General features: G+C 59.5%; 1 pseudogene; it reads left to right on the forward strand.

The window, feature by feature from the left end:
* Positions 1 to 116: 116 nt before the first annotated feature.
* On the forward strand, positions 117 to 25,207 carry LOC128823337 (phospholipid scramblase 3-like; annotated as a pseudogene).
* The last annotated feature ends 198 nt before the right edge of the window (positions 25,208 to 25,405 follow it).

The following is a 25,405-nucleotide window of genomic DNA, read 5'->3' on the forward strand; positions in this document are numbered from 1 at the left end:
GGTTCTCTTGGCCTTGGGAGGCCGGAAGGGCCAGGCCAGGCTGAGGCGGGAAGCTGTGGCTGTCTCTGGGCCCTGCTGGGGTGGGTAGGATGTTGCCCCCTTCAGGCCCAGAGGCCATGGCTCAGGATGTAGAGTGAGGCCATGGCCAGGTTCCAGCAATGCTTCTCCAGGAGAGAACCCAGGAGTCCTGGCTCCCAGCCCCCCCTGCTCTAACCCACCAGCCCCTGATCCCCTCCCAGAGCCGGGGAGAGAACCCAGGAGTCCTGGCTCCCAGCCCCCCCTGCTCTAACCCACCAGCCCCCACTCCCCTCCCAGAGCGGGGGACAGAACCCAGGAATCCGGGCTCCCAGCCCCCCTGCTCTAACCCACCAGCCCCCACTTCCCTCCCAGAGCTGGGGAGAGAACCCAGGAGTCCTGGCTCCCAGCCCCCCCCCAACCCACCAGCCCCCACTCCCCTCCCAGAGCCGGGGAGAGAACCCAGGAGTCCTGGCTCCCAGCCCCCCCTGCTCTAACCCATCCCCCTGTGCTATAGGAAGGACTTTGAGCTCCATCTAGTGGTTGCGTTTGGTAATGCAGCCCAGGGGGCCTGCGATGCTTTAACGCTCCAGCAGGGGGCGCTTACCTGCTGGAAATTCAAGCTCTCGTTTGCCCCTCTGCCCCAGATGATGCTGAAGGTGGAGCGGGGACAGTCAGAGATGACGAGAAATTCTGATCTCATCATATAAAAGAAAAGCTTCTCCTGATCCCACAGGACCAAGCCCCACATCCAAGTCCAGTGATCACTTAGATCTTACCCCAAATCCAGGCTATCGTCAATTCTTGTCCACAAAACTAAAATCTGTTAGAAAAGAGTTGGTTACAAGATCAATCTCCAGCCAGACTCGGATTCAACTCTTGAGGTTCAGGTACACTGCAGAGATGAGCACGTAGTTGCCAAAAGTCCTTTTAGAAACAGTCCAACGTCCATATTCAGGGTGGCTCCACTCAGTGACTGGGGATCTCAATCCTTGTGGCTTAAGGTTTCCCCCTCCTGAACCCCAAAGCAGATCTGAGATGAAGCAGGATCGTGTCCCAGGTTCTTATACATTTCCAGCAGCCTTTTGGCCTGAGAAAACAATAGGCTTAACTTCCCTTCTCCCAAACATCCTGGCAATTAGCACAGGGTCATTTATCCATTACACAGTTCAGATACAGGTTCCCACAACCTTCAAAAGAGACAATAATACCATTTCCCTCAAGCGTCTTCCTACATGTTAATATTCCTTTTTGAGCTTTGACTCCAAGCTCTAGCAATAGACAAGACTTGGTTGCTTCCATCACAAGACCTGAGCAAATACCTCCCCTTCTATCGCTAACAACGCAGACTTGTATTTCAATCCTCTGTCCATTTATAGCGCTTCCTAACCCGTGTCTAAAGTTCAGCCCTGGGTCAGGTCAGTCTGGGAGTTCATGAACTCTTCCTGGCCCTGTCACCTTCCAATGAGATATAAGGTTACACTCCTAACGGCACAGCAGTTCAACATATAAGATTTATATTAAAGTAAGTTTGGCTGTAATGCAACGGCCCTACAGGCCATATCCTGTTTGTTAAGCGAAGGCAAAGTTAGCACATCTATATTAAGACCTTTTACCCAGAAAGCAACGTTGACCTGTACCTTGTTACTTAAATAGATAAGTACCCACACCTATGTTGAGGACCTTTTATCTAGACCAATAGACAATGGAGAATGGCATTGGGTTTTTTCCAATGTTGTACCCACAAACTTAACAGGTACACCACCAGAGACTGATCTGTGTCCATACCTGTTATTAATAGGCACAAACCTACTAGCCTATGGGGTCAGTGTACCCTAACATTTTGTGGGGGAGGAATGAAATTTGGCAGAGGAGGAAGGATTTTCAGCACTTTGCCCTATAAAAGAAGTGACCCACCTCGCTAGAGCACTTCCATTCCCACTTACTCTGCTCTATCGTTCTCACTTACCTTCTATTTCTACTCTCTCTATTCTATCGATTCACGATGACTAGTACTATCGGTCGGCTGTCCTTGTTCTTCTTCAACGTTAAGTTTCAAGGGCACTAGGCGAAGCTCGGTTTCCCTACGTTTTCGTCTTACTTCATTAGGTTTTGATTTGAAGTTGAAGTTAGTCAAGTAAACCCTGAGTTCGTTGTGATGGCTCTGAGCAGTCGCTTTTTCTAAGCACGGCAACCATCACTCAAGAACTGAGAACCCTGAACCGCCAGGCCGGTGCTGCCGGTTATCGAGGAAGGGGGTGAGTACGTTAACCAAAGCTTTGTTGCATGTAATACTATATGAGCAGATGTCTCTTGAAGCGCAGTTGTCACTGTGTAACTCCGGGTGTTTTACCGTTGATTTACTATTTCACTAATTTGAATAGAAAGTCTTGAAGGCCCCGTCTGTCTCAGCGTAAGCTCCCGGTCATCCCCACCCCCCCCGAGGGTCCTTTGTAAATTCCATGGAGCCTGACTCGGGACAAGAACTTCTATCTTCTGATCAAACAGAGCCTAAAACCCATACGATGAATATTAAGAATTAATTACTATTAATATTATTAAATAAAATTAAGTGAAAATTAAATTAATAAATTAATTATCCGTATTATCCAAATCAATCTTAGTACACCCCAAATCGGGTACAGGTGTAGTGGGGTCTTTGGAGGTTGTGGGGGAGTGGAGGGGGGTCTGTGTGTAGCTAGTGGAGGGTGGTTCTGGGGAGGGGAGAGTGTCAGGGGAGAGGTGGGGGAAATCAGTCTCAGGATTAAATCAGTCCCTGCCTGTGTGACAAGGCATTGGGGTCCCCGTGCCCGAGGGCGGGGGTAACCCACAGTTTCCCCCAAACTCTCCTCCAACCCCCCGACTCTGGTTTCACCCCCCCGTACAACCCCCCCGACCATCCCCACCCTGCGTGGCCCCGGTTCCCCCGCCCCCCACCACCAGCCCATTTCCCCCCCACCTGACCCACCCCGTGACCCCCTCTCCTCTGTCACAGGAGCCGGGAGGAGCGGGGGCGCTGAGCAAGGGAGCAAGGTGGAGACCCGGGGGGCAGCAGGTAGGGGAGAGCAGGAGTCAACCTGCCGGCCTTCCTCCGGGGACAGATACGTCCCCCCACCATCTGTCCCTCCCTCCAGCCCCATAGACACCCCTCTGTCTGTCCACCCATCCACCCCTTTACCTCCATCCGTCCCCCCGTCCGTCCGTCCCTCCCTCCAGCCCTCTGTCTATCCATCCATCCAGCCACCCCTCTGTCTGTACCTCCGTCCACCTCCATCTATCCATCCATCCACCCCTCCGTCCATCCCTCCGTCCTCCCCCATAGACACCCCTCTGTCTATCCATCCACCCCTTTGTATCTGCATCCCCCCATCTCCCCGTCCCTCCATTCTCCCATAGATGCCCCTCTATCTATCCATCCATCCCCCCCATCTGTCCCTCCATCTACCCCCCTAGACACGCCTCCAGGTATCCATCTACCCACTTCTCTGTCTGTACCTCCATCCCCACCCACCCCAATGTCCATCCTTCCCTCCAGCCCCATAGACACCCCCTTCATCCAGCTGTCCCGCCAACCCCATAGACACCCCTCTATCTATCCATCCGTCCCTCCCCCGCGACCCCTGTCCATCCCTCCCTCCAACCTCATCCACCCTGTGTTAATCCAGCCATCCCTACATCCCCATAAACTACCCCTCCAGCCCCCCACCCCCTGTCTATCCATCCTCACCCTGCCACCCATCCATCTCTCCAGCCAACCCCCATACATCGATCTATCCTCACACGCCCCCTCTATCCACCCCTCTATCCATCTACCTCCATCCACCCCCTCTATCTATCCATCCATCTATCCCAATCCACTCCCGCTGTCTATCCTTATCCCCCCCCACACACACACACCCGGCTGGTTCAGCACATCAGAACGTGAACAATGCAGAGGAAGAAAAGACAAAACCCATTTTGAGATCCCAGCCCAGCCCAGGAAACCACGGGAGCCCCACCCACGGCTAAACCCAGAGCCAGCCTGGGCATGGGGCCAGCTGCCAGCCCAGCCCTGCCCCCCCCACTCTGCCGGTGCCCCTCATTCCCGACCCACAGCCCCTGCTAACCCGGCCCTGCCCCCCCAGCTCTGCCAGTGCCCCTCACTCCCGACCCGCAGCCCCTGCCAGCCCAGCCCTGCCCCCCCTCAGCTCTGCCGGTGCCCCTCACTCCCGACCCACAGCCCCTGCCAGCCCGGCCCTGCCCCCCCAGCTCTGCCGGTGCCCCTCACTCCCGACCCGCAGTCCCTGCTAGCCCAGCCCTGCCCCCCCCCAGCTCTGCCGGTGCCCCTCACTCCCGAGCCACAGCCCCTGCCAGCCCGGCCCTGCCCCCCCAGCTCTGCCGGTGCCCCTCACTCCCGACCCGCAGCCCCTGCCAGCCCGGCCCTGCTCCCCGCAGCTCTGCCGGTGCCCCTCACTCCCGACCCGCAGTCCCTGCCAGCCCAGCCCTACCGGTGCCCCTCACTCCCCGTGCACTCCAAGTACCGGGATGAGTCACGGAGGGGATGGGGGGGATGGGCGGGGATGAGGGGGGCTGGGCGGGGATGCCGACACTGGGAATGCAGCCGAACCGGACCAGGGTGGAGGCACCGGGACGCCCCGGAGTCACTGCCCAGCCCCTGTCAGATGGGCTGAGCCCCAGCGTGCTCGTTACAGAGACCAGCCTCCCCCCCACACACACACTTCCTCCGCCCCTCCCCTCTGGTGTCACATTCCTGCTTTCCCGGCTCCCTCCCTCCCTTCCTTCCCCTCCGCTTCTCTCCCTGCTCCTCCGTCTCCAGTGCTGCTTCACTCCCTTCTTCGCCCACCCCCAGAGCCCGCGCCTGGCCTGGGGCCACTTTTCTGAGTCTGTCTGTCCGTCCCACTTGGCCTCTGTCTGTCCGTCTGTCCCACTCGGCTTTTCTTTCTTTCCTTCACTCAGCTTTTTCTTTTGTTTATTTCTGTCTTTAAAAGCACTTTGGATAAAAGCGCTAGATTAAAAACCCTTTATAACAATTAAGGTTTTTCTTTTGTTCTACACATAAAAGCCGACAACTCACATTTGAATATCAGTAGTGTTACCTTTCCAATGCGATGGATGTGCCCCCTGTCCCCTGTCCCCATGCGGCAGCCCCCGAGCTGGGGCTGGGAAGGAGGTGGGGGGTCTGTCCCAAGCAGCCACAGCCCTGGAGCTGGGGAAAGTCGCCTCTTTCTCGGCCCGCCGCAGCCCTGCACGTCCCAAATCCCCCCTGTGATGAACTGGGATGGTTCATACTGGGGTCTGTGAATGCTGACAGGGGAGTGTGGCTAGGATAGTCTGCATTTGGGGAGGGGAGACTGACCGATGGAGAATACCTGAGCATGTAACATGAGAACCCAGGGAGGGGTTAGAGGCCAGGTGACACCTCTGCCCGGGAAACTGAACAAAGGCTGTGGGAGGGGTCGCTGGAGGGGAAGTTTCAGGAACTGGCTGGTGGAAGGGCTGGGAGGCAGATGGGGCTCTGACCTCCCAAAGGGGCTGTGGTGCCCCTGGGACCCCAAGATGGACCTAACAGGGGGGGATCCTGTGCCCTGTGGCTGCAAGACCTGTCTTGGACTGTATTCCTGTCGTCTAATAAACCTTCTGCTTTACTGGCTGGCTGCGAGTCACGGTGAATCGCAGGAAGCCGGGGGTGCAGGGCCCTGTGTCCCCCCACACCCCGTGACACCCCCCACCCCCCTTTCTCCCCCCACTGCCCCCTCCCATCTACCCCTTTGTAGCGAAGCGACGACTCACCCCCGTGATGCCTCCTGCTGGGCATCGCAGGAATTAGCTCTTGTCCCACTCGGGAGCGCCGCCTTCTGGCCAGTGTCTCACCTGCCTCCGGCCCATGTCCCTCCCAGACCCCAGTTCCCGTTTACCTCGGGGGTTCTGCCCCCAGCAGTAACCGCACACTCTGGGTCTCCGCTCCCAGGGGAACCCCCAACCCTCTAAACCCACCTTGCCTCAGTGGCTACTGCCAGTCGTCATCCAGCCCCCGCTCCCTGGGGCAGACGGCAGTGTAATGGCCACTCATCATCGGCAAGGGGTCAGACCAGCTGCCTCTGCCCCTCTGCAGCCCCAGTGCCTTTTGGCCTTAAACAAGGCCTCAGCCTGGGGGTTTACCAGGCTGGAGCTCCCCGGCTCCCTTGCCCTATTCCCCAGCCCTGCTCTGTCCACGGGACCCTTTGCTCCTTCAGGCAGCCGGGTCCAGCTCTCTCCAAAGCTAGCCTCCGCTTCTCACGCCATTCCCTGCGGCTCCCTCCAAAACTCCTATCTAAGGAGCTCTACCAGGGCCTGCTGTTCCTCTGCCGGCCGCCCCAACTGTTCCTGCACGGCCCAGTGCACCCCACAGTCCCTCTGCTGGGTCTTGCCAACCTCCTGCCCAAGTTTCTCAATTCTCCAGCAGTCGGGCGGCCCCTTTCCTCAGGGGACCTGACCTGAAGCCCAGCCCAGCCCAGGATGGTGCGGGAACCCTCTGCAAAGAACACCTCCACATAACCAGGATCCATCGTCCCTCTCTCTAGTTCCCTCCCGGCAATTCTTCCCAGTCCTCCTCCTTGTATCAGGGTGCCCGTCTTTGCCCGCATTCTCCGCCATATGTAGCAGATCAAGCACTCACCGCCACAGCGCCTCCTGCTGGTCATCCAGGAATTACCTCGATTCCAGCACTCAGAGCGCCTCCTGCTGGCTGGTGTCTCTCCTGCCTCAGGCCCCTGTGTCCCTCCCGGACCCTGGTGCCCTCTTATCTTGGGGTTCTTCCCCACAGCAGTCCCCAGACTCTCGGTCTTCCCTCCCAGGGGAACCCCCAACCCTCTAAGCCCACCTTGCCTCAGTGGCTACTGCCAGTCATCATCTAGCCCCCGTTCTCTGGGGCAAACTGCAGTCTGTCATGGCCACACATCATTGGCAACGGGGTTGGACCTACTGCCTCTCCCCAAGCTGCACCTCTGTAGCGCCAGTACCTCCTTAGGACTTTACCAAGGCCTCAGCCTGGGCGTTTGCCAGGCTGGAGCACCCCAGTTCCTCTTGCCCTTCCCCAGCCCTGCTCTGCGCCTAGGAGCCCGAGCTCCCCGGCCCTTCCCACTCCAAGGCTGGAGTGAGACTGACTCAGCTCCGCCCTTCGCCCTTATATCAGGCCCAGGTGTGGTCTGATTGGGCGTGGCCCGATTGGGCGTGGTCCCAGCTGTGGCTGCTTCCCCCAATCAGCCTCCCTTTTCCCCCAACAGCGGGGTAACTGCCCCGCTACCCCAACCTAAACCGCCCTGGCTGCAATTTAAGCCCATTGCTTCTTGTCCTGTCCTCAGACGTTAAAGAGAACAATGTCCCTCCCTCCTCCTTGTAACAACCTTTTATGTACGTGAAAACTGTGATCATGTCCCCTCTCGGTCTTCTCTTCTCCAGACTAAACACGCTCGAATTTTTCAACCTTCCCTCACAGCTCATGTTTTCTAGACCCTTAATCAATTTTGTTGCTCTTCTCTGGAACTACAAATCCCAGAATGCATCTAGGCTGGATTCAATTCCCCCCCCCCAAGGAGAGGGGGTCCCTGTCTAACCAGCTGCCCTGTCCCAGAGGTGGCCGCATCTCAGTGCCCGGCGAGGGGTCCCTGTATAACCGGTAACACTCGGGGATGGGTGTGGGAATTTAATGGGGGGTGGATAGATTTTTAACCCTGTCCTCCCCCCTCTTTCGTTCACAGGTTACCCCCAGGCTACTTACCCCTCCACCCACACCCCAGACCCCACTCCTCCCCTCGAGTCCCTGCAGTGCAGCATCCCCACTCAGCCATCACGCCCCTGCTGCCCGTGTCCACCGGCATCCTCCCGGGGCTGGAGTCTCTAAGCCAGGTGAGTGGGGGTCTAAATGGTAACCACGACCTGTCCCAGAGGTGGCCGCATCTCCGCGTCAGGCGAGGGATCCCTGGGTAACCAGCCGCACCGCCCCAGAGGTGGCTACATTTTAGTGGCAGTGAGCCTGAATGATTACCCCTGAGTGGAGAAATAAACACATGGACAGGGGGCTGGTGGGTTAGAGCAGGGCGGGCTGGAAGCCAGGACTCCTGGGTTCTCTCCCCAGCTCTGGGAGGGGAGTGGGGGCTGGTGGGTTAGAGCAGGGGGGGGGCTGGGAGCCGGGACTCCTGGGTTCTCTCCCCGGCTCTGTGTGTGTTTCTGAGTCTCTCCTACCCCGGCCCTTCTGGCTCTTTTCAGATTGACCAGGTTCTGATCCAGAAGAAAGTGGAGCTGGTGGAAGGTGAGCGAGGGCTGCACAGCACCCCCGTCCCGCTACAAGCCTGCCCTCCCCCCCCCACCACACCACACCCTCCCAGAGCCATACAACACAACATCCTCTCAGCCCTGCACAATACACACACCGTGCCAGCCGTACACAGGACATCAACTACACACACACACACACACACACTGTGCCAGCCATACACAACACACCAACTACACACACCATCCTCTCAGCTCTACGCAACACGCCAACTACACACACGTCATAGTCTCAGTCATACACAACACACATTGTGCATCCATACAGAACACCCCAACGACACACACACACACACACCCCATCATCTCAGCTGTACACAACACCCCAGCTACACACTCTGTGCCAGCCATACACAAGAAACCAACTACACATACACACACACACACGCCATCCTCTCAGCCATACCTCACACACACACCACTCTACTCAACAGCCACACTGCAACCGCCGGATCCCTTATACCACACAACCACACCCCCTAAAAAGAAAACACACACCCCTGTCACACACAACACACCCGGGCGCACACACCTGCTCCCAGACCCAACCCCACAGAGCGCCGGGGTTACTGAAGGTGGAGGTGTAAGAGGCAGCCATGAGGGTTGTGTCGAACCACTGAGGTAGCCAGGGCTGTTGGCGTTGGCGACAGCGACCGAGGGAATTGTGACGGCTGTTGTCGGCGCTGGTTGTTGCCGGAATCAGTTGCTGAGTCAACTGGGACAGCTGTTGACAGTGACTGAGGCAGCCATGACCGTCGGTGACGAGGGCAGCCATGATGGTTGTCATGGTGACTGTGACAGGGTCGGTTGCTCACCGCTGCGGCGCCTCCTCCTGGTCTCCTCGGGGAATTAGTTTGCGCCAGTAGAGCGCCCTCTTTGGGTGGCGTCCCGCCTGTCGTCTCGTCTTTGTGGGGTGCACGGACTTGCGTTGCTCCCGACGTCGGCGTCCTCTTCCGGAGCACTGTCCTCCGACAGTGTCCCTTTGTCCATTCACACCCCCTTCCGGGGGTGGGGGTTAAACAACAGCCCCACACCCTCGAGTCCGATCCTCACAGTCCAGGACCTGGTGTGGTTCTGACCGGCCGCTCCCTGCGGCCCGTGGCTGTGCGTGGGGCAGCACAGCAAACAAAGGGGGGAAAAGGGGGGGGGGGGGGAGACTCAGGCCCGCCCACTACTCTGAGTCCCGGTCCAGAGGCCCTCGGGTGACAGTCTCCCTGTCTTCCTTCTCTTTCCTCCTCTGACTATCCCTCTGGACTGCTTCCCCAACAGCCCTTTGCTACGCTAGGCCTCCTCCTCCCAGGCCTGCTGCCTAGCAGGCTATGGAGTAGGGCCTTCTCCCACTCTCTCAGGCTGGCCTGCACTGCGCTGTCCGTGGTGCTGGCCTCCCAGCTCTAGAGACAGACCTTCCCCTCTGAAGGCCTGGGACAGACTGACTGCTCCGGCTCTGAGCAGTCTTTTATATGGCTCAGCCGGGCCCTGATTGGCTGGCTCCAATCTGCCTTCTGATTGGCTCCCAGTAAGTCCTTTCCTGATTGGCCGCGCGGCCACGCAGGCACCTAGGCCGGCCGCAGCCCAGTCTCTCTGGGTGTGGGGTAGTCGCCCCACCACACACCCTCCCCCTTAAGAACCCTCCCGGGGGTATCCTAACCGGCCTAATGGCCTAGCGCTCGGAAAGCAGCCTTTGTCCCACAGTGGCTCGGCTTATCGGCTCAAAGTCTAGGAATTTAGCCCTTGTCGCTGGGCCCTATGGCCTACTGGCCCCAAAGTCCCGGAAATTAGTCTTTGCCACCGGGCAACCCGGCTTATCCACCGTCTCAGCGGGGGGGTCCCACCGAAACACGCTGAGGCTTACCGGGTCCGACGTGCCAGTCTGTCGATTCCCTTAAACTGCCTCCTATCCATTCAGCCGCTGGCGTGTCCCACGGGTCTCCTGATTCTCCATGGGTCTCGTGGTCCACCGCGTCTGTCAGTCCCTCCCACAGTGAGGCTCCCTCTCGACCTGGAGGAGTTGCAGTCCTCGGCGGCTCCAGGAGCGCGGGCTGGTCCCCCACCTGGGCTTCCCGCATAGGTTCTTCTCCCACGGCCGCCTGCCTAGGCTGGGGTATGCTCCCTCCTCTCGCACTCTCTGTGCATTTGGGACACACCCCGTACGAGCGTGACGGATCCTCTGCCGTCAGGGCCAACTGTCTAGGACCTCGGCAGTTGGATTGGGGCTTGGCTGCCCCCTCGCAAACCACCCCCTGCGCTAAGGATCCCCCTCCTTGGTCCGTTTCTTCGCCCTCCTCCCCTAGCCTGGAGAAGAAATCGGCGTTAGTATGGGCCTTACCCGGGCGGTGGAGCACCTGGAAGTCGTAAGGCTGGAGGGTGAGGTACCACCGCATAATTCTAACGTTCGTGTCTTTCATGCTGTGGATCCATCGCAAAGGGGCGTGATCTGTGATTAATTTAAAACTATTCCCTAGCAGGTAGTAACGTAGGGCGTCGATAGCCCACCGTACCACCAGGGCCTCTTTCTCTATCGTTGAGAAAATGTGTTTCCTGGGGGAACAGCTTCCGACTCAGATACAGTACGGGATGTTCCTCCCCGTCTACTTCCTGGGAGAGTACTGCGCCCAGGCTGACTTCCGAAGCGTCTGTTTGGAGTATAAACTCTTTTGTGAAGTCGGGGTGTCGTAGTACTGGTTCTTGAGTGAGCCGTTCCTTGAGTGTGTTAAAGGCTCGCTCGCATTGCGTAGTCCACTGTACCCGTCGAGGTTGGGAGTTCTTCGTTAGGTCTGACAAGGGGGCGGCTATAGATGCGAAGTCTGGTACAAAACGACGATAGTACCCAGCTAGTCCTAAAAACTGACGTACTTGTTTCTTCGTTGTGGGGGTGGGTACGTCTCTGAGGGCTTGTACCTTGCTAATCAGGGGTGTTAGTTTCCCCCCTCCTACCGTGTATCCCAGGTAGGTCACTTCTTCTTGGCCCAAGTGACATTTCGCCGGGTTAGCTGTCAGGCCGGCCGCTCTGAGGGCTTGTAACAGCGCCGCCAGGTGGTGTAAATGGCTCTCCCAGTCGAGGCTGTAAACCACGATATCGTCGATGTAGGCCGCCGCGTATTGGTCGTGGGGCTGGAGGACCTTGTTCATCAAGCGTTGAAACGTGGCTGCCGCTCCGTGCAAGCCGAACGGCATGGTTACGAACTGGAAGAGGCCGAAAGGCGTGGGGAAGGCCGTCTTCTCCCAGGAGTTGGGCGTAAGTGGGATCTGCCAGTATCCTTTAGTTAGGTCTATGGTCGACAGATACCTGGCTCCCCCGAGGCGCTCCAACAGTTCATCCACTCTCGGCATTGGATAGGCATCGAAACGATAGCGTTGACCTTCCTGAAGTCGATGCAAAACCGGGTCGTCCCATCTGGTTTTGGTACTAAGACGATAGGGCTTCGCCACTCGCTCGTCGATTCCTCTACCACTCCCATCTCCAACATCGTCTCCACCTCCCGCCGGACGGTGTCCCACATTTTCTTGGGTAACGGTCAATGGTTGTCCGTCACCCTCTTCCTGGGGTCTGTGGCAATATGATGACTCATTAGAGTCATCCGGCCTGGGCGGGCCGATAAAACATCTGAAAACTCCTCCACCATCTGTTGCAGTTGTCCTCTCCATCTGGGTTCGAGGCCTGACCCCAACACAGCCGGTCCGGGGTCAGGAAGATCTCCTGCTAGGGGTCCAAGTTCCGACTCTGGGGTGGACGGGCCAATGAACAGGGCTTCCCGGGTTTTCCAGGCCTTCAGAAGATTAATATGATAAATACACGTCTCTTTGCGTCGACCAGGTAGTCTGACCTCGTAATCGACTGGCCCCACTCGTCAGATCACTTCATAGGGACCCTGCCATTTGGCTAGGAGCTTCGACTCTGTAGAGGGCAGTAAAAGCAGCACCCGATCGCCTGGGACGAACTTCCTCCCTCTAGTCCCTCGATTATAGAGGCACTCCTGGCATGCCTGGGCCCATTCCAGGTTCTCACGGGCGAAGGCCCCTAACGTTTGGAGTCGCTCCCGGAGTTGTAGCACGTATTGTGTGGTCCCAAGGACCCGTTTTTCCTGTGCTTCCCACTCCTCCTTCAGGAGGTCCAGTATTCCCCTGGGCTGCCTGCCATATAGGAGCTCGAAAGGCGAGAACCCCGTCGAGGCCTGCGGTACCTCTTATTGCAAATAGCAGGGCCGGCAACAAGGTGTCCCAATGCGAGGGTGTTGCGGAGTGTGGGGGAGTCAGGGCCCTGCACCCCTCTTCCCGAGATTCACTGCGACTCTCAACCAGCCAGTAAAGCAGAAGGTTTATTCAAGGACAGGAACACAGTCTCAAGCAGAGCGTGTAGGTCCGACCAGACCCCCTCAATTAGGTCCCTCTGGGAGGTTCAGGGAGCTTAGACCCCAGCTTGGGGTTCCCTGCGTTGCACCTCCCAGCCCCAACCGAAACTAAACTCCCCAACTCCTCCCGCTGCTCCTCTCCTTTGTTCAGTCTCCCGGGCAGAAGGTGTTAATTCTCCCCACCCCCGTTCCTGGCTCAGGTTACAGCTCAGGTAGCTTCCTTCAAGGGAAGTCCCACATCCCCACTGCAACCCCCCTGCAACATTCCCAGGTCAAATCTGCCCCGCTCCCTGCTCCGTCACATCTCTCCCCCCTTCGAGACTGAACTGAGCGGGGTCACTCTGCCCAGTGACCTGGGGAAGTTCAGGGCTCCCTCTCCGGGACAATGTGTCCGCTATCAGGTTGTCACGTCCCTTCACATGGACCACGTCCATGTCATAATCCTGCAGGAGCAGGCTCCATCTCAGGAGCTTGGCGTTGGCTCCTTTCATCTGGTGGAGCCAGGTCAGGGGGGAGTGGTCGGTGTGCACGGTGAAGTGTCGCCCAAAGAGATATGGCTCTAGTTTCTTGAGGGCCCACACCATGGCCAGGCATTCCTTCTCGATGGCCGCGTAGTTCTGCTCCCGGGGTAGCAAATTCTTGCTCAGGTACACGATGGGGTGTCTCTCCCCCTTTTCATCCTCCTGCATTAACACCGCCCCCAGTCCTGTGTCTGAGGCGTCGGTGAACACCATAAAGGGCTTGTCAAAGTCTGGGTTTGCCAGAACTGGGCCACTGACCAGAGCCTTCTTCAGCACCCGGAGAGCCTCCTGGCACTCCTCGGTCCAGACCACCTTGTCTGGCTTCCCCTTCTTGCACAGCTCAGTGATGGGGGCGGCTATGGCGCTAAAGTGGGGCACGAACCTCCAATAGTACCCTGCCATCCCAATAAAGGCTTGGACCTGCTTTTTGGTTCGAGGAGCGGGCCAGTCTCTGATCACCTCCACTTTGGCTGGTTCCGGCTTTAGGCAGCCACTTCCCACCCGGTGGCCTAGGTAGGATACCTCAGCCATCCCCACCTTGCACTTCTCCGGTTTTACGGTCAGCCCAGCCTTCTGGAGTCGGTCCAGCACTTGTCTAACCTGGGATATGTGGTCCTCCCAGGTCTGGCTAAAGACACAGATGTCATCGATATACGCCACGGCAAAACTCTCCATCCCCCTCAGTAGCTGATCCACCAGGCGCTGGAAGGTGGCCGGCGCTCCCTTGAGGCCGAAGGGCAGGGTCAGGAACTCATAGAGCCCCAGAGGGGTGACAAAGGCCGATTTCAGCCTGGCATCTGCATCCAGCGGCACTTGCCAATAGCCCTTTGTAAGATCCATGGTGGTAAGGTACCGAGCACCTCCCAGCTTGTCTAGGAGCTCGTCCGGCCTGGGCATGGGGTAGGCATCGGCTATAGTGATGGCATTGAGCTTCCGATAGTCCACACAGAACCGGATCGACCCGTCCTTTTTGGGGACCAGCACCACCGGCGAGGCCCAAGGGCTGGAAGACGGCTGGATCACCCCCAAAGCCAGCATGTCATTGACCTCTCTTTCCAGGTCCTGAGCAGTTTTCCCTGTGGCTCGGAAGGGGGAGCATTTTATAGGCGGGTGCGATCCTGTCTGCACCCGGTGGACAGTCAGATTAGTGCGTCCAGGCTGGTTGGAAAACAGCTGTTGGTACAGATGCAGCACCCCTCCGATCTCAGCTCGCTGGGCAGGGGTTAGCCGATCAGAGAGGGGAATTGCTTCCAGGGGGAAGCCAGCTCTTGTCCCAGGGAATAGATCTACTAAAGGGTCATCTCCCTGCCCCTCCCAATGTCCACACACGGCCAACACCACATTCCCCCTGTCATAATATGGCTTCATCATATTCACATGGTACACCCGGTGGTGGTGTGCCCGGTTCGACAGCTCCACCACATAGTTTACCTCGTTTAGTTGCTTGACAACCTTGAAGGGCCCTTCCCAGGTGGCCTGGAGTTTGTTTTTCCTCACGGGGATGAGGACCATCACCTGATCCCCAGTGGCGAAGGCGCGGGCCCGTGCTGTGCGGTCATACCAGACCTTCTGCTTCCTCTGGGCTCTGGCCAGATTCTCCCTGGCCAGGCCCATAAGCTCGGCAAGTCGTTCCCGGAAGGTCAGGACATACTCCACCACCGACTCTCCGTCAGGAGTGGCCTTCCCCTCCCATTCGTCTCTCATCAGGTCCAGGGGCCCCCTTACCCGCCTTCCATATAGCAGTTCGAAAGGCGAAAACCCAGTAGACTCCTGGGGTACCTCCCTGTACGCAAACAGCAGGTGAGGTAAGTACTTGTCCCAGTCCTGCGGGTGCTGATTCATAAATGTTTTCAGCATCATTTTTAGCGTCCCATTGAACCTCTCCACCAGCCCGTTGGATTGGGGGTGATATGCTGAGGCCCAGTTGTGCCGGACCCCACATCTCTCCCACAAGCACCGGAGTAGGGCCGACATGAAGTTGGACCCTTGGTCCGTCAAGACTTCCTTGGGGAACCCCACTCGGCTGAAAATGGTCAGCAGCGCATCCGCCACAGTGTCTGCTTCAATGGACGATAAGGGCACTGCCTCGGGGTAGCGGGTGGCGAAATCTACCACCACCAGGATGTATTTCTTCCCAGACCGGGTCGTCTTGCTGAGAGGTCCCACTATGTCCATGGCCACCTTCTGGAAAGGCTCCTCTATGATGGGCAAAGGTCTCAATGCTGCCTTCCCCTTGTCCCGGGCCTTCCCCACCCTCTGGCAGGGGTCACAGGATCGGCAGTACTGCCGGACGTTGGTGAAGACCCCGGGCCAGTAAAAGTTCTGTAGCAGCCTCTGCCTGGTGCGCCGGATCCCCTGGTGCCCTGCGAGAGGGATGTCATGGGCCAGGTACAGTAGCTTGTGGCGAAACTTCTGGGGAACCACCAGCTGCCTCCTGATCCCCCACGACTCCACTTCCCCTGGGGGAGCCCACTCTCGGTACAGGAACCCCTTCTCCCACAGGAACCTCTCCTTGCATCCTCTCCTCATGGTCTGTACCACACTGAGGTCAGCCAGGCCCCTTAGCTTCCGCAGGGAGGGGTCCTTCTGCAACTCGGCCTGGAACTCGGCGGCTGGGGAAGGGATGGGGACCTGCTCCCTCTCGTCGGCTGGGTCGGAAGCCCCAGCCACCCCACGGCCTGTCCTTGGGTGTTCCCTCCCCACCCGGGAAGGGTTCGGTGCCTCCGGTGGGACATCCTTCCCAAGGTCAGGGCGTAGTGCCCCTCGCTGGCTCTGGCTACGGGTCACGACTAAGGCGGTCTGGGGGCTGCTTGGCCAGTCCTCTAGGTCCCCCCCCATCAACACCTCAGTGGGCAAATGGTGGTGCACTCCCACGTCCTTGGGGCCCTCCTTGGCCCCCCATTTCAGGTGTACCCTCGCTACGGGAACCTTGAATGGGGTCCCGCCCACCCCGGTCAGGGTCAGGAAGGTGTTGGGCACCACCCGATCTGGGGCCACCACCTCGGGCCGGGCCAGTGTCACCTCTGCGCCCGTGTTCCAGCATTCATAAACTTTCTTTCCATCCACCTCCAGGGGAACAAGGCACTCGCTCCGCAGGGACAGCCCCGCGCCAACCCTGTAAACGGAGAACTTTGAATCCGGAGCATCTGGCCCCCCAGAGAAGCTGGCCTGGGGCCCTTCTCTCTCTTGAGCAGTTGATAAGCTGCCAGCCCCTCTTGCGTGAGAAGCCTGCCCCTCGTCCGTCTGGGCCTCTACCCAGTTAACCCGGTGCGGGTTCGGTCTGCTCAGTCTGTCCTTGAGCTTGGGGCACTGGGCCCGGACGTGGCCTCTTCGGCCGCAGTAATAGCAGCTCATGTCCCGTGGGTCCCCTCGAGCCGGTCGGTTGTCCCTGACGCTGGGCATTCCCCGTGGGAGGGGATTCCCCATATTCCCCCTTTGGGAGGTCCCAGGGTGACTCTCTCTCTGCATCGCGGTGGGCCTGTTCCTTTGGGGCTCCTTCCTGCCACCCCCTGACCGGCTCTTTACAAACTCATCAGCCAGCCGCCCTGCGTGTCGCGGGTTCTCTGGCTTTCTGTCCACCAACCACAGCCTCAGGTCGGATGGGCACCGCTCATACAGTTGCTCCAGTACCAGCAGTTTAATCAGGTCCTCCTTCGTCTGGGCCCCATCAGCCCACTTGCTGGCGTATCTTTCCATGCGGACGGCTAGTTGCAGATATGAGATCTCAGGGGTTTTATCCTGACTCCGGAACCTTTCCCGGTACATCTCAGGAGTCAGCCCAAACTCCCGTAGCAGGGCCTTTTTGAATAGTTCGTAGTCCCCTTTCTCTGCCTCTTCCAGTTGGCGGTACAATGCCACGGCTTTGGGGTCCAGTAAGGGGGTAAGGACCCGGAGTCTGTCCGCGGGATCAACCGTCTCAAAGGCCTCAAAGGCCTCCAGGAAGTCATCCATGTCCTCCCCCTCCTTGCGTGGGGCCATGATGCACTTATCAAAGCTCCGTGCAGTCCTGGGTCCCCCCTCACTCACCGCAGCCGGGGGTTTGCTGCCCTTCAATCTCGCCAGTTCCAGTTCATGCTGACGCTGTCTCTCTTCATGCTGTCTCTGTCTCTCTTTCTCCTCCCGTTCATGCTGACGCTGTCTCTCTTCACGCTGTCTCTCTTGTTCACGATCCTCCAGCTCTCTCAGTTTTAGCTCTTTCTCCCATTCCAGCCAATTCCGCTCCACGGATGCCGAACGTCGCCGGGAGGATCCTCTGCTGGCCGGCGAGCTTCGCCGGGAGGATCCCCTGCTGGCCGGGGGGGTCACGGCGCCCTCGGTATTTGCTGGGCTCCTCCCCACCCTTCCCCTAGGCATAGGAAGGAGGGGTCTCGGGAAGCCCTCAGCAGCCGGCTGACCACTCCCAGCTGGGACAGACACTGGTGCCTGCGCTGCATTTGCCAGGCTGCTTCCCTGAGACACAGGGATCAGTTCATTCGCGCGATCTTCCGCCTCCAGCCGGGCAATGAGCTGTTCTTTGGTGAGCCTCCCAATGCGCAGCCGCCTCTGCTTGCACAGCTCCACCAGGTCGCTCTTAAGCTGCTTGGCATACATCTTCCTGCTGGCCACTCACCGGCCTGTGTGCTCACAGCTCCCCACAGTTCCCAGGGGGACCCCTAGTGTGCCAGCCCTTCTCGAGGTCACCACCTCTCTGCCAGGGTCGAGCTGCAGACTCCTCCACCCTTGGGACCACTCGCTGCGATCCCCCCGGGGGACCCTGTTACCGCAAAAGTCCTTCTCGCTGGTCACACACTCCCAGGGGTAATAACCGTCTCTCTCTCACTCTTCAACACGCCTGGTCCCCGTCAATCCCCCTTCGTTTTACTGCTCCCCAGTCACTTACTGCAGGAAGCGCCGTCCACGGGGTGCAGTAGATCCCACCGCTGCCACCAGTTGTTGCGGAGTGTGGGGGAGTCAGGGCCCTGCACCCCTCTTCCTGAGATTCACTGCGACTCTCAACCAGCCAGTAAAGCAGAAGGTTTATTCAAGGACAGGAACACAGTCTCAAGCAGAGCGTGTAGGTCTGACCAGACCCCCTCAATTAGGTCCCTCTGGGAGGTTCAGGGAGCTTAGACCCCAGCTTGGGGTTCCCTGCGTTGCACCACCCAGCCCAACCTGAAACTAAACCCAAAACTCCTCCTGCTGCTCCTCTCTTCCTCCTCCCCCCCAGCTCCTCCTCTCCTTTGTTCAGTCTCCCGGGCAGAAGGTGTTAATTCTCCCCACCCCCGTTCCTGGCTCAGGTTACGGCTCAGGTAGCTTCCTTCAAGGGAAATCCCACATCCCCACTGCAACCCCCCTGCAACATTCCCAGGTCAAATCTGCCCTGCTCCCTGCTCCGTCACATCGGGGTCCTCCTCCACAAACTTCCGCAACATGGCTTTTAGCGTACCATTGAACCGCTCTACCAAGCCATCGGTCTGCGGGTGGTACACCGATGTCCGGAGGGTCCGGATATGGAGGAGGTGACATAGCTCAGCTATTAACTTGGAGGACACATTGGTGCCCTGGTCCGTCAATATTTCCCCGGGTATCCCAACCCGGGCGAAAATCTTTACCAATTCACCCGCAATGGTCGGTGCCGTCGCTGTCTTTAGGGGAACGGCTTCGGGATAGCGTGTGGCGTAGTCCATGACTACTAGTATAAAGCAGTTCCCTGTCTTACTTCGCTCCAGGGGGCCGACGAGGTCCATCCCGATCCGTTCAAAGGGTACCCCCACGACTGGCATGGGCACCAGGGGTGCAGGAGCTCGCTGGCATTCTGGGCACGAGGCGCAAAAGTCTGCCACTTCCCGGTGGATGCCTGGCCAGAAAAACCGGCGGGCCACCCTCTGTAGGGTCTTCTCGTGTCCCAGGTGTCCAGCCCAAGGGTTTGCGTGGGCTAAGTGGAGGAGGCCGGCTCGCAGTCTCCGGGGGACCAACAGCTGGCGGAACGTCTCCCGGGTCTGGGGTTCCTGCGCTATTCGGTACAGGCGATCCTGCCATACCTCAAAGCAGGGGCCCTGCGGAGTCTGTAGCGTCCGTCCCCCTCAATAGCAGGGTTGGTAGCTTGTTCCCAGGCTCGGCTTAGGGTTGGGTCTTCCCGTTGCTCCCGTAAGAAGTCCCCGTTACGCTCTAACTCTACCTGGGCGTCCTCCACCGAACGGGGCCTGTCTCCAGGACAATTCATGGGGGTCTCTGCCGTCGAGGAGGTCCCCTCGCCGGGGTCACCCCTTGTCCTGCGCCCGAGCAGCCCCGTTCCCGGTGCTATAGTCCTGTCTGGTCGGGGCTTGGGCGGCTGATATCTCAGGAGGACCTCTCCAAAGCCGGGCCAATCTCGTCCCAACACCACTGGGTGGGCCAGCCTAGGGGCCACTCCTACCCGGAGACCCTCTTCTCGGCAGCCTACTCCCATCTTGACCCAGGCTGTGGGATACTGGCGGATGTCTCCATGCACACACTGTAGGTAGATCGGGGGCCCCGAAAGATTGAGATTCGGGACCAGCCCCTCTCGTATGAGGGTCTGACTACACCCCGAATCTACGAGGGCGTTGGTGGGGTTCCCCTCAACCCAGACCGGGACTATCAACTTTCCTGCCCCTCTCTTCCGTGCCCGTTGTCCGGCCATCCAGGCCTGCCCGTAGCTGCAGTCCATAAAAGGGCAATCTCGCCGGAAATGTCCTTCTTGACCGCAGCCCCAGCACCTCTCTCGGGTCTCGGCCGGGCTTGTGCCTCCTCTGGGGGGGCCTGTTCACTCCAGGGGCTGTTGCTCCCTCCGTGTCGTCACCGGTAGTAACTTGGGTCGGGGTTCAGGGTTGGGAGGCCTCGGGTGCCGATGGCTGTTGCCTGCCAGTGGTTCGGAGGCTCCCGCCCCACGAGAGTTCCCCTTCTCTGCGCCGCCCTTGCGACCAAGGCTTCCGGCCGTTCGGGGTAGCGCCTCCACCCCCTCGGCCGATAAGTAATCCTCCATTAAGGCCACTGCTGCGGAGAGGGTGGCCGGGCGATGCCGTCGCACCCAGGCCCTCCCTCCCGGGGGTAGGATCCGGGTGAACTGCTCTAAGGCTACCAGCTCCGCCACCTGGGGTCCCGTCAGGCCCTCTGGGTTCAACCACCTCCAGCAGTGGTCCTGGATGCGTTGGGTCGGGCCCCCGGAGGATATTGTTCCTTGCGGAGACGCTGTCGGTAGGTCTCTGGGCTAATGCCGGTATGGTCTAGGATGGCCGCCTTCACTCGGGCGTACTCGAGCGCTTCCCGGGGGTCGAGGCTCCGATATGCGGCCTGAGCCTGCCCCGTCAAATAAGGGGCTAGTAACGTGGCCCAATGTTCTGAGGGCCACCGGGCAGCAGTCGCCACCCGTTCAAATGTCACCAGATAGGCCTCTGGGTCATCCTCGGGCCCCATCTTGGTGAGACGTATCGGTAGTGCCCCTGGGGTATCCCCCAGTCCGGTTCCCATGGGGGCGGCAGGGGTGCCTCCTGCCGGCCGTAACAGTGCGGCCATCTGTTGCACCAAATGTTCCTGCTGCACCCGCTGCTGGGTGGCCAACTCTCGAAGGAGCTGCTGCTGATTCTCTTGGTGCTGAGTCACCAGCAGCTGCTGCTGAGTGGTCATTTGCTGCAGCATTTGCACCTGCTGCTGGTGCTGCTGGGCCGACTGCTCCTTCTGCTTCTCTAGCAGCCATTTTAGTAACTTCTCAGCCTCCATCTTGGGGTTCAGCGGGTTACTCCCGGTTCAATCCCCACACTCTGGACCCCTTTGGTGGGTCCGGGTCTGCACCCACAATCTGGGTCGACCGTCTGTCCGCGCAAGACACTGTTCTGGGCAATAGTCCGCAGTCTTGGCGCTGACCCCTCGTATCAGGGGCGGACCGCTATGCCCGCATTCTCCACCACGTGTGACAGGGTCGGTTGCTCACCGCTGTGGCGCCTCCTCCTGGCCGCTTCGGGGAATTAGTTTGCGCCAGTAGAGCGCCCTCTTTGGGTGGCGTCCCGCTTGTCGTCTCGCCTCTGTGGGGTGCACGGACTTGCGTTGCTCCCGACGTCGGCGTCCTCTTCCGGAGCACTGTCCTCCGACAGTGTCCCTTTGTCCATTCACACCCCCTTCCGGGGGGGGTGTGTGTTAAACAACAGCCCCACACCCTCGAGTCCGATCCTCACAGTCCAGGACCTGGTGTGGTTCTGGCCGGCCGCTCCCTGCGGCCTGTGGCTGTGCGTGGGGCAGCACAGCAAACAAAGGGGGGGGGGGGACTCAGGCCCGCCCACTACTCTGAGTCCCGGTCCAGAGGCCCTCGGGTGACAGTCTCCCTGTCTTCCTTCTCTTTCCTCCTCTGACTATCCCTCTGGACCGCTTCCCCAACAGCCCTTCGCTACGCTAGGCCTCCTCCTCGCAGGCCTGCCGCTTAGCAGGCTATGGAGTAGGGCCTTCTCCCACTCTCTCAGGCTGGCCTGCACTGCACTGTCCGTGGTGCTGGCCTCCCAGCTCTGGAGACAGACCTTCCCCTCTCAAGGCCTGGGACAGACTGACTGCTCCGGCTCTGGGCAGTCTTTTATATGGCTCAGCTGGGCCCTGATTGGCTGGCTCCAATCTGCCTTCTGATTGGCTCCCAGTAAGCCCTTTCCTGATTGGCCGCGCAGCCACGCAGGCGCCTAGGCCGGCCGTAGCCCAGTCTCTTTGGGTGTGGGGTAGTCACCCCACCCCAGTGACAAGGGCGGCCACGATGGTCAGCGACGAGGGAGGCCATGATGGTTGTGATGGCGATGAGGGTGGCCATGACAGTTGGTGACGAGGGAGGCCATGACAGTCGGCAACTAGGGCGGCCATGATGGTTGTGATGGCGACGAGGGCGGCCACGATGGTCGGCGACGAGGGAGGCCATGATGGTTGGTGACAAGGGCAGCCATGACGGTTGTGATGGCGACGAGGGCAGCCATGACGGTTGGCGACGGTGGTATCACCGCGGTAACCGTCTCCCCTCCCAGCTGGCATCGGCTTCGAGACCGCCAACAAGTACGAGCTGCGGGACAGGCTGGGCCGGCGACTCTTCGAGGCCAAGGAGCAGAGCGACTGCTGCACCCGCAACTGCTGTGGGTCCCTGCGGCGCCTCCGGCTGAGCGTGGCCGAGCCGGGGGGCCGCCCCGTGTGCGCCTCCTGCGCCCCCTCAAGTGCGCCACCTGCTGGTGCCCCTGCTGCCTGCAGGAGGTGAGGGACGGGCGCCTGCAGAGAGGCCCCCCTGGCCCTGGCACAACCCCGTGTCCCTCCCCCGGTGCAGGCACCATCCCGTGTCCCTCCCCCACCCCACTGCCCCCCCATGTCCGTCCCTGACCCTACTGCACCTCTGTGCCCCACCCCCCTGGCGTCCTGCTGCCCCAATCCCTCCCCAGTCCTGTGGTATTCCCATATCTCTCCCCCCAGCCCCCTGGCCCCAGGCATGGCTCTGACCCACCCCCTACGGCCACAGGTACCCCACTCCCCTCCCGGGGCTCCCCTTCTGCCCTACCCCTCTTTTCCCAGCCTAGGCTCCCTCAAACTGCTCAGCGGACCCACACCCTCCCCCACAGCACCACCCTGGCCCCCGCCCCAGAGAGGGAAGCACCCCATGACCCCCCCACAAATCTGGGCACCCCACTGCCTCCCCCCACAATCTCCAAGACTCCCAGCCCCAGTCCCGTGCGTTGGCTTCAATGGGCGGGGTGGGGACACGGGGTGGCAGGGGTCTCCCCCCCAATTCTAACCCATGCCCGGTGTGTCTCTCTCCCCCCCGCTGCAGCTGGAGGTGCAGTGCCCCCCGGGCACCACCATCAGGCATGTGGTGCAGAAATGGCACCTTTCACCCCCAAGTTCTCCATCAAGAAGGCTGAGAAATGGACGTTGCTACACGTGCTGGGGCCCTACTGCGTCTTTCGCTGAGGGGGGGACGTCAACTTCGAGGTAGCTGGGGTCTGGGCAGGGTGGGGATTGGCGTCTCTTTGGAGGGGAGCACCTGGGGGGCAAGATGGGGATCTGGGACTGGGGTTGGCATCTTTCTGGAGAGGGGTATCTGAGGAGCAGGATGGGGGATGTCCGGGATTGGTGTCTCAGTCGACGGGGTGTATCTGGAGGGCATCTGGGCCTGGGGTTGGTGTCTTTGTTGAAAGGGGCATGTGGAGAGCAGGATGGGGGGCGGCTGGGCCGGGGGTTGGCGTCTCAGTGAAGGGGTGTCGGGGGGCTGGATGGGGGGGAATTTGCATCGTGGTGTGGGGGAGGAGCGTTGGGTAGTTGGAGGAGGAGGTGCTTGGGTGTGGAGAGGAGATGGGGTTGGGTGCGGGGGGAGTCCGAGAAGGGGGGGCTGTGGAGGTAGATGGGTTTGGCATAGGTGAGGGATTAGGGGCACTGGGGCTTAGTCATGTGGGAGGGCATTCTGGGGCACTTCCTGTATTGGTGCCGCCCAGGGGGAGGAGCTTTGGGGCACTTCCTGTATGGGGAACAGGGCATGGAGGCAGGACTATGGGTGTGGAGGGAAGGGAGGATTGGCATCTGAAGCACTTCCTGTTCAGGCACTGCCTAGGGGGGCGGGACTTCCTGCACTGGGCATGCCCCAAAGAGCATTGCCCTGGGGGGGCAGTGGGGAGGGTAATGGTCTCTCCTGGGCCCCATGGGGCAGCGTCTGACTCACGTTCGGTGCTGCCCCCCCTGCAGGGGAAGACGAGCGACGAGGCGCGGGGCGTGGGCCGGATCAGTAAGCAGTTGGGGAGGGCTGCCCCAGGAGGTCTTCACTGACACCAACGTCTTTGGCATCGAGTTCCACGTGCACCAGGATGTCAAGATTAAGGCCTCGCTGCTGGGGGCCTGCTTCCTCATCGTGAGTGCCCCCCTCCCCCCACATCCCACCGCTAGCACCAATCCATCCCACCACTCCTGTTGAAAAATTACCTTCTTCTGTTTTGCCACCAGTTGACCTCTGCCCTCATCCGATGTGTGACATCAACCAACCTGCCCACCCTCTCTCCCCGTCCACCGACCCATACAGCCAGTTTCTTCCCTTTCCACCCCGGCACCCAAGCACCAGAGAGTCATAGAGTTGAAAGCCAGAAGGGACCATCAGGTCATCTTGTCTGACCTCCTGTATCTCAAAGGCCGACAACCCCATCCAGCATCCACACACGAACCAACAACCAAAATAGGCCAACAGATTACAGCCCATGGGAAACTCACCCTCTCCCTATCCTATTGGTCCCACTAGTGAGCACCCCCACCTGCCACTGGCAACCCTAACTTCTCCTTCCCACAACTCGCATCAAGTCACTTTGTGCCTCTTTGCCATCCTCATCCCACTGCTAACACCAATGAATGGCCATCCCACCGCTCCCACCAACCACCTCACTCAACCTCTCCCCCATTTCCACCCCAACCCACATGCTCTCCCTCATCCCATTGCTACCACCAGCCAACCTCTTCTTCATGCCACCAGCCCGATCCATCTCCCCCACCACCCCACCTCTCACCCCACCAACCCACCTTGCCCTCTTCTGCCATTCCACCACCACCCAACCTTCTCTTCTCATAGCCGGAGCCTCCAGGGTGCAGGGGCCATGACCTTTCTTTCCATGGTGATCCCACCCCGAGATTGGAGATCTACCAATTTGGAAAGCACTAGACTATGTGTCCGTTCCTCTCTCTCCCCTCCCCAGAATTACATGTTCTTCGAGAGAGTGGGCAAGACCAGCCAGAGGAGCCACGGTGCTGAGCAGCTAGAGGCATCTGGACCCCGGCACCTCCCGCTCACTGCCACTTACGGGGACCCGCATCCCACCGCTGACACCAAGAGGGTTCTTTGTGAACTGGCCGTCAGGGCTGGTGTGGGTGTCAGGGCAGTGAGACTGTTTGCAGAGGTGGCAAGGAGGCCTGCAGGTGTGGGTTTGTCCCGTGCCATGGGGCTCGGTGGACAGTGTTGTGTGCACAGCATGATGGGGGCTCTTTTGGTTGTATCTGAAGAACATCAAGCCCTGGGCCTTCTCCCACTAAGGCATCTTTAGGACCTTCACCCAGACAGGAAACTTTGGCCTCCACTGGCCGCCAAATTCCTGGGGTCTTCATATCCCCTGCCCCCACCATGCTGGGAGCCCTTCCCTGTTGGCTGGGGGGTCCCTTCAACACCGAGCCGGTGGTGGCAACATCCCGAAACCAAATCTCTGCCTAATGATATTTCTCATTCTGTATTTT

Source organism: Malaclemys terrapin, chromosome 15, assembly GCF_027887155.1.
Source record: "Malaclemys terrapin pileata isolate rMalTer1 chromosome 15, rMalTer1.hap1, whole genome shotgun sequence".
NCBI lineage: Eukaryota > Metazoa > Chordata > Testudines > Emydidae > Malaclemys > Malaclemys terrapin.